A 10016-nucleotide genomic window follows, 5' to 3' on the forward strand; every position below is an offset into this window, starting at 1 on the left:
ACGTTTGCCATGCTGTTCTGCAGAGTTGTAGCCGCTCAGCACTGCTCACAGTATTTCTATCAATTAATCCAGGTCTTCTGGAGATCAGATGCATATAGGTTTACCCAAACTTAAAAGTTCAGCTCGTGACCAAATTTTTCACCTGGGTTTCTTCCTTAGTGCAGCATGGCAGATGGCAAGCATAACCCTGTGTATTAATAATCAGACTCAGTTTGGCAGCTGATCTGCCAAGCAGCACCAACCAAAAACATTCAAGCTTTAGCTTCTTACATTTAACCACTTTCTTAAAACACAAACTAATGCATTTAGTTACCTATCACGTTACCAGTTTTTCAGTTCACTAGTGTGTTATCCCTGCATTAAGCATACGCTGATGTTCAGTTATCAGCCCTTACTCTGAGTTCATTTAATGGTATATTTGGACTGTTCTAAAGTTCATACAATATTCCCTCATACAATGCCACAAATGCTATATGTAGACCTTCAGTAATACTGTTCTGGATTTAAGCCATCCTATTGATCTGTCTCCCAGTAATCTCACCTCCATAATCATAACAACTAAACATAATACTTTGTTACACCCAGATAGCTGCCATAATCACTACAACCTTGACTTCAGTCAGATCCTCATAATATTTGAAAGTATTCAGTGAAGATGAATCACGCATTCATCACAGTCATGTGGGCAGAGTAACCATTTTAGCAGAACAGCCACCAATGTCAGTCTGTGTTGAACTGCAAGGAGTTTTGGAGTTTCAACACTGTACACAATGTAACTGACTTATACTGTGCAGGCCTAAGGGATTTTTACAGAACTTGGAACATCAGTTGAGATCGACCGAAGTTACTTCATATCCATTAGTTTCAGAAGAGCTACAGATTTGTCCGCTTGCTTTCATCCCTCAATGGATGCCTGTCAAGACTAACAAGCCTATAATTTCACATATAATCAAAAGTCATGGAGTTCCCTGTTGGTGTCTCCCTAGTGTAAGTATGAGAAATTGTTGTGGTTCTTGGTATCACCACCATGAAGTAACTTTGAAAAACTTTTATTTTTACCTACAGTTGCTGACATCATTAATGTCCATCTAAAGAAGTGTCTTTAAATAATGAAAGCAATTGATTCCCATTGTTCTTCATGTTATTTTCTTGAAAGCAGTAGGGTTAATAACACCTTTTGACTTATGACTCTTCCTAATTCTTAGCATTTCACTTGCCAAAACTTTTGATTCAGAAGAAATTTTCAAACTAACGTAGTTGATTTATAACCGCATAAAAAAAAAGAAGAAAATAATTAAGATCCTCATTTCACTGCAGCCTGTTGCAGTGAAACTGACTGATAGATAGCATTACACACCATATTTACCATGCCACCGCTTATGTTCACTTGCTATAAGCATCTGTCATACTGTGGTGGTTACTGAGAACCATCTCTGCAAGAGTTTTGTCATGAATGCAAGTCAGCATGATTGTCACAGCACATCAGAAATACTGCCAGCTATATAAGTTTATAATCTAAGATCACTAGCCTTAAGCCCATACTATACCTTGATAAAAATGTAATCGTTCTTCACCTTTTGCAAAGCAAGATACATAAAAATACACAGTTTAAACTAGAAAATATAATACTATATTTGCCTTGCCTTCATGAGTTTCTACCATATCAAGCTGCCTGAAAGCCACTGTAAACCTCCATGTCAACAACATGTCAACAACAGGCTAGCTTATAGAAAGGTAGGTAACTGGAAGGTTCAGCTTTGCTTTTCAGGCAGTAAATGTTTAAGTGTTTTCTTTTTAAAGCTCTTTCCTCTTTTTCTCTGAAAAGCACAAAATTATAGCATATGCAGGTTACTTTCTGATGTGAAACTGTCATGTTACTAAAGCTCTGGAAAAAAAATCACTGCCAGGAAGTCAGAGCTCAAACAATAATGTTTTCATGGAAATTAAACACATTTTCCAGGGTTAAGTTTTGATTGTTGCAGAATTAATAAAAATACATATGTTCAAAACCCATTTCTCCCTTAGGAAATTAAAATATTTCACTCACCATTGAAATGCTGTTTTTCCAGAAACATTGTGTTGCAGACTACTCAAAATGTACTTGAGGTAGGTGTGTAACTTTGTCTTAACTTTGGTGTCTCTGCCTTCATTTTTGTGGATGCCAAAACTTGTGCGTATAGTCTAGGCAGCCAACATCCTTTGAGCTGGTTTGTGGGAATAATAATGTTAGTCTGTCATCTACATGACCTCTGAGTCTAGGTCTCTCTGTATACTTGCTGTATTGTGACAGAAAGAAATAGACCTTCAGGAAATTAATTTTATGAAAACTTTAAAATATAAAAAATGACTACTCTTTTACTAAGCTTCGGTAAACAGCAGATCTCTCTAAGGAAATGGAATTTTAGACTGGAAATGAAAAATGTCGTGCATGACTGACTGAGTTTAAAAATTGCCTTGATACATAAAGAATTCCAGCAAAGAAATCAAGTTTCAACAATCGATTTAGGTAATGGAGTCATGATCTTGGGAATGGTTGCAAATAAATGCATGTCTGATACAGCAAACTTCAACAAACTTACTTAAGAAGCAGAGGAGACAGGAATGTAAGACAATTATTGTGTCACATGGCAGCTGTGGAAATAAAAAGACAAGATGTGCTGGGGGGTTTCGCAAATAATTTCAGTTCACTTTTTGTTCTCAGCCTCATCTCACTATCACAAGGGATGCCATCCATCCTAATACGCATAGGATTATTCGAATGTGTAAATGATCAGCCACCTAGTTTCAAGGAGCAAGCTTAAAGATGACAGTAGGGGCTCATAACTGGCCCCTGTATATGGGTTTGTGAAGTCTGCTTGAAGATTTGGAGTACAGTTGGTACTGGAAAAATAGAGAAATATGAAAGCAAAAAGTTCTCCCCCCAACCTCTTTTTTTCGGGGGGGGGAGGGGGGACAGGCTTAGCCACTGGAGAGGTGTTCACTTGCTCAGAATAGAGAATAATAGAGCTCCAGTGCAAATTCTCCTTAGGCAGCTGGGAAGTCGTTATGATACAATATACCAAGAATCATGAAACAATGATTCCAACCTGTACTGTAAATAATTGAACAGCAGAAGTATTTGATAGTTTTTCTTAGTAAATTCTTAGGGATTTTTTTATTCTGCATGTGTTACATAGAATAATCTATAGGAATTCTAGAATAATGTGAATTAATACCATCCCGTATTCAGATTCACTATATTTAGATTTTCTTAATAATGATACATAGTTAAAAGTTGAAAATGTAGCAAAAATATTTTCAAGTAAAAGGAAAGAAAAGGAAAAAAAAATTAAAAAGTTTGTTTGGAAGTCTGTGGTTGTCCTAGGAGGAATATATATGATTCCTTTCATCTCATATAGGTCATCAAGGAACATTTGTAACTCAACAAATAAAAGAAAGAAACACAAGTACCTGTTTCAGTAAAGGAGTTCAGTTTGGAAAGCGTCGTGTTTGCCTCTCAGTGTTCAGTATCAAACTGCATTTCATTTTGAATAGCCACATAAAAAGTGATACAAGTTGTGGAGAAAACATAGTAAGTAAGCTTATAATTATCAACATAAAGGAGATGACAATACATCTAAAAAGTATCAGGGATTTTAAACTAATAGAAAGTGTCAGGTTTAGTTGTCATATACGGCAAGTATGAATATTTACCTACCTATATAAAAGTTTGCTGCTTGAGAAATCTTGGGGTTTGGGATGAAGATGGAGATCACTTGCCAATTACAGTTGCAGGCAAAATAGACTTTAAAGTTAACTGAATTTATTGCCTGCCACTGTGCAGCAGCATGGGCAACCAGCCGCAGTGGTGGAATACCTAGGGGAGCTGGCGGCGGTGTACATAATCTTTGCTTCCAGATCATGTACAAGTGCCTGCCTCTGCATCTTAAAACCTCCCGGTGCTGTGCTGAGAAACATTTCCAGGATAATCATGTTTATCCAATCTCCATTTAATCACGATTCCCCTCTATCTGAATCACAATTATGTTCTCTAGCATGAGTTGCCTTCTTGTATTAACTCTATTAACCTTCATTTATCCAAGCATGTTTTCACTTATAGGAATGGGGTTGCTTTGCAATTCCAATCCCAATTCTTTTTTTCTTTTTTTTTTTTCCCCACCAGAAACATAACGATCTCAGCCATAGCAGTGCCTTATTACAGTTACATACATAACGTGGCTATATTCCCTGACAACTGATTTGCTTCATTAGTGCTACAACAGCCATAGAGGGGCTGGAAGTGAACTGCTGTCTGGGGCCATGCATTACCCTGGGTTTAATAACATGAAGCCACATCCTGAAGGCAGAGTGCAGATTTGCAGTGTGCCACCAGCTGCTTTTCGGTGTAATAGCTGGTGAGATCCAAGTACCCTCTCCTCCTCCTTAGGCTACAGAGCCACCATGTTCAAGGGTGTAGCAGTGGTAAGGATAAAAGTGATGGAGAAAAATAGCTGAGACAGCTCAAGATTTAAGACAGAAAGCAGCTTTTTATCAATTGTCTTGAGCATAAAAGCCTCATAATAAGTCACATTTTTGCCTGAAAACATCCGTGAAAAGTGTCCTACTTAACTAATTTTTTTGCATTCTTCCCACTTCTCTTCCCTGAATTTCCCTTTTAACACCTTTTTTGGGGGAGTCCTGCCCCCAAAATAGAATAGAATAGAATAGAATAGAATAGAATCTCTAAATGTATTTCTGTTTTCCTTCAAAATATTATGCCTAGCTTCCATGTCTGCATTTCTCTTTACCTATATTTAATTCAGCAGAATGAAAGCTGAGGAAGACATATTACACCGCCAGTTTCCAAGGTTTCTAGAGCCGGCGGCTTTTCTCCTGTGGCTTTTTCCAACTTTTCCATCATACTTGACTCACTTAAAAGGCGGTATAAAGTCAGTGTTTACAGCCTATAATTCAGCAGCATCTGCATGACAGGTAGTCTTACAGCTACGAAATATTTTACCATATGTTAAGGTAAATAAAGTGAAAGTATTTCAGGAAAATCATTTTGATGTTACTGAGTGTCTTATTTCTAAATGTAACAGCAGCAGTATAGCATTCAATGTATTCCCCATGAAAATCTGGAAGTATGGTTAGATCACTATACCATATGATACACAATGGTTTATATCCAAAGTAAAAGTCAAGGAATTCATCCCTGCCCCATCAAAACCTGATTAAGGGGAATTAATTCCAAAGAACAATGTCATCCAAACCAGGCCTCTGCATATTCTGCAGTTATTAGCATATTAATGTGGCATATGTTTCTGCATAAATACATATACATGCATATGCATAAAAATATATCAATATATAACGTAAAGCTTATATGTTATATCATGTATATTTTATATACATAATAGAAATACCTACATACATATATATATGTATGTATGTATATACGTTCTTGACCTCACCTTGGTAAGCTTTTCATATAACATCAAAGTAAACCAGCTTCTGAGGCCATTCAGAAACAGACACCTACCATTACAGACCAAGTCAGGTCTCCAGTGGCGTTCCTACTGTGATCTGAGATCACTGGGGTCTGCATAAGCCATGTGGAACTCACAAGTGATGTATTCTGGATGGTGGGTCAGATCGATCCCTTCATTTTCTAACTGATGTCAGCACCCCATCCAAACCTGCAAAGACTGACATATACAAAAGCTCCAGACATCTCTCAATGGCAAATGCTTCAAGGGGAATTAACAAGAAAAAATCAGATAAGCACAAGGATGTAACTTGTGCTGTGATTAGAGCCTGTCATCTCTAATATCTGCTGCACTGCGTGAATCATGATGGCAGTTTCTCCTTGATAATCCCTCACTCAATCCTGCATTGTAATGGTAAAGGCTAGAAAAATAGTGCTGCTTTCACTGGTAGTTGTCAGTCAGCCTTTGGGATGGAATAGCAAAATGAAAATATAATGATTTGGTTTTGGTGGTTTTGTAAAAATTTGCATTTTTCATGTTGAAAGTATTAATTCTAAACCAACTGCCAATGTCACAGTCAGCCCTGTTTACCCACAGGCTAGCCATTGTGCTGTACCAGCCACATGAGGGATGTGACATAGTGACTTCCTTTCCACAGAGGGCTGGCCCTGTGCTGCCTAAGCAAAGTGTTCCTACATGACATCTACAAAATAATTATCCACCACAACATAAATATCAACACATACAAGATCAAAGAAAAATTAATGCTCTGAGAAACCATCGTAAGGTGAAGAAAATGAGTGTGTATTCCACAGAGTGAAGTCTAATTTTTTGGATTTAACACGCTTCTATGAACATTGTTTGGCAACGCCATAGCCAGTGAGCAATCTTGCTGTGCAGGAGCATTAAACGCTTCTGCTATATGCCCAGTCTGATGTGGCTCCACTGCTGTACCTTGCGATAGAGTTCGGGAGCAACCAGCCCATATATACCCATGTTGAGGTCACTGAGATGACTTATAAAGTATTTTGCTTGCTGTGCCTGCTGGTCTCATACTTGTGGGAATCTCCACCTTTCAAATGGCAGACATTTGATGGCTTTCTGAAAGTTACATTCTGGTCAGTCTTGGAGCCTCGGGAAAGGTTTCTGTCTCTAATTCAAGGATCTCTTCCCTGGGAATAAGAGGTGGTTTGCTGGAGGCCAGCTGTGGGCTGGTCTTTCAGACCTCTGCGTACCACACACATTCCTCAGGCCATGCTTTCTGCACTGACCCTGCAGATCTCACTGGGATTTTAAAGACAAAAAATAACATGGATATTTTTGGAACGGCCTATATATCACTGCCGCAATGCACAGGGTTACATGAGGAGCACTTTCATACTGAAATAATTTGCTTTGTAACAATAAGGACTTGTCAGTAATGATACAGATAACTTTCTGCATCACTTAAACCAGTAATGAGCACAGGGCTGGGACTCAGGAAATACTGATTCTGAAGTAAATTCTGTCATCCATCCCTTCCGTGGGCCTGGAGCAAGTATTTTTGTCTTTCTCCCTGCTCTAATAATCACCTGTCACAAAATGAGTGTTATGAGAATCAGGTAATGAAGGGAAATGGCAGAAAGCCTGGGCAGGTAGGCAGGAGACCTCAGAATAAAACAATGAGTTTAAGAAATCCAGAGGGACAAGTTTTCAGAAACTCTTGAGCACATTTCTTAAACACATTTCAAGTCAGGCACTCAAAAGTATTTTTCCAGGAAGAAGATCTCATCGCTTCTGTCTATTAGAGTGATGAGTAAAGAAATCATTACATAATAGGTCATGACATTGAAAAAAGTCAGGCCATACCTCAAGAAATCCATGATCATACAGGAAGTTTCACTGGAAACTGATAATATTAGCACTGATAATGAAGGGCTAAAGTGTCCAGTAGTCCAAGCCTGGTATTCCTGAGTGCCCCATATCCCTGGACTGCAAATAATCTCTGGTTTTAGTGAAAAGCTTTTTGGACTTGAAAAAGAATGTGACAAGAAGCAGAACCTCACTTTTAAGCTCAGATTAAAAAACAGAGCAAACCATAGAGCTTCATTCTGTATGAACAGAATGAAACCCATCGCTTAAGGGCAGTAAGAACTTCTTTATGCATATAAAGAATAAAATATGTTTCTCTGAGCTGGATGCAGCTTTCTTCTGATACAAACAGGAGCCATAGCACCACATGCCATGAGTGGGAGCACACATGTTGCTCCATGATGTAATGGGCTGCATGAATAAAAGCCATAAAGCTGAGAGCAGATCTTGATTCTTCTCATACAGCAAAACTAAGTGAAACTGCAGAAAGCATTGAGCTTTCCTAACACTTAAACAGGGGAAGTTCAGGTTGGATACAAGGAAGAAGTTCTTTACTGTGAGGGTGGTGAGGCACTGGAACGGGTTACCCAAAGAAGTGGTAAATGCTCCATCCCTGGCAGTGTTCAAGGCCAGGTTGGACAGAACTTTGGGTGACATGGTCTAGTGTGAGGCGTCCCTGCCAATGGCAGGGGGGTTGGAACTAGATGATCTTAAGGTCCTTTCCAACCCTAACTATTCTGTGATTCTATGATTCTATGATAACACTGAACTGGGAACTACATTAGTAGACATTAAATAATATTACCCTAAGCCCATTCACCTTCCTTTTTGACTCCCTTTGCATTCCTTCTAACATCTTTCAAGGCTTCAACAAACCTTAACTATACCATCATTAAGTCCTTTACCTGCAAGGAAAGCAAGCTCCCTCGGCTTTGGTCATAATTTGTAGTTTAGCACCACCTTCCTAGACACCAAAGAATGACAGCTTTGCACTGCCAGATCTTTTAGCTTGAAACCTTTGTACAAAAAGGGAAGTACAAAGAAGGGTGGTTATTTCTGTTTCAATTACCGATATCTGTTTCAATTACTAGATATTTTTAATAATGAGATAGAGTTCTTAGTCCTCAGCAGTTTTTGGAGCTCAGCAGTTTTTAGAAACTATCCCACGAACTAGTCCTCCCTGTAGCACTTCAGGCACGGCTCTGTAACTGTGAATCTGTGCTGTCACAGTTTCAGGGCCCAAACATATATGTTTCCAAGTCATGAAAACTGAACTGTAACTGTAGTTTATGCTGAAAATAGCATATTTTAGTATTAAAAAGGAGCTTGTGAGTGTCTGATCTGAACATGATATATTTACTCAACACTGCAAGCAGAAATTTCAACCTGTTTTCTATACTTCATCAGAAATAACTGTTAAGGAAAGAGTTTCAATGATTTCTTGAAAAACAGGATTGACAAAACAAACAGATTTGTAGTTGGCAGCTTCATAATTCACAATATAAATACTTTCTTCCATAATCCAAGGAGATGATAAGAAAAACAGTAAAGGTGACAGACGTAGGGGTAACTGACCTGCATTAGCATCAAGGACAAGCCCATACCTCAAAGAAAATGCAAGCAAAGCATGTAGGGGTTTTTTAACACATTCTTCAGTTTTCCCATTCTGCGTGTTCCCCAGCATGCCCTCACTTGCATGGGGCATGTCCAGGATCAGCTAACCAAGAATAAGCTTAATCACAAAATTACCTTACAGTAACCCTCTGCAAAACCTCCTTCTAGGCTGAGCTCCTTATCTTGTGGCCCAAAAGCTGCATACACCCCCCATGTCATGACCTGTTTTACAAAAGTCTCACGTATTGAGACTTAAAAATACCCAAGAGGTCTGTGTACTTTTGCTCGGCTTGGTGCTTCCCATCACTGCTGCATTGGAGACTCGCAGGAGGTGTTCCCCAAGATGCAGTCACAGAATTCTGTGTGATGGTTGTGTCTGTCCTGCCTGTGTTCCTCAGGACAGCCTAACGGCTAAGCTGCTCACTGCCATGTTGGATGCTGCAACCGCATCCCCTCTTAAGTCTGCTTAAGAGAGGATGCAGCAATCTCCCTGGTTGTAAAATTATTCTCCTCCTAGAAAATGCCTTTAATACAGGGGAAACCGCTTGCGTCTTAGTTTCTTTGCCTATGCAATTACTCAAGCGTAATCAGACTGTGAATATAAAGCAACCCCTCATTTTTGTTTCTTGGGGGGGGGGAGGGGGTGAAGATATTGCGTATTAAGCAACCATGACACTTTCCCTGCTAGGTCTCCACCCTTCTAGCACATATTTAATTGCCCAAAAACAGAACCCTAGTGGCAACCAACAGTGGGTTTAGTTATGGCAGTAAGCTAAAGGAACAGACACACATTTACGTCTGCTGACTGGGCAACAATACAGAGAGAAAAGATGATAAATGAGAAGAGAGGAGCTGTATGTGTCAGCCTTTAAAATCTTCCCTGAATTCCACATGTGAGTCAGGTATGGTTTCTGGAGGCAGCCTCAAGAAAATGCATGTGAGTATTTTAATGTGGATTAGTTTAATTTCTTTACACTTTTGTGTGGATATTCTCATTAAGAATTAAAAAGCCTAAAGTGGCCTTTATTTAATTTATTTTATTTCCAAGGAGAACTAAAGCAGATTGAATTAAGGACACTGTAA

The sequence above is a fragment of the Strigops habroptila genome, chromosome 1, assembly GCF_004027225.2.
Source record: "Strigops habroptila isolate Jane chromosome 1, bStrHab1.2.pri, whole genome shotgun sequence".
NCBI lineage: Eukaryota > Metazoa > Chordata > Aves > Psittaciformes > Psittacidae > Strigops > Strigops habroptila.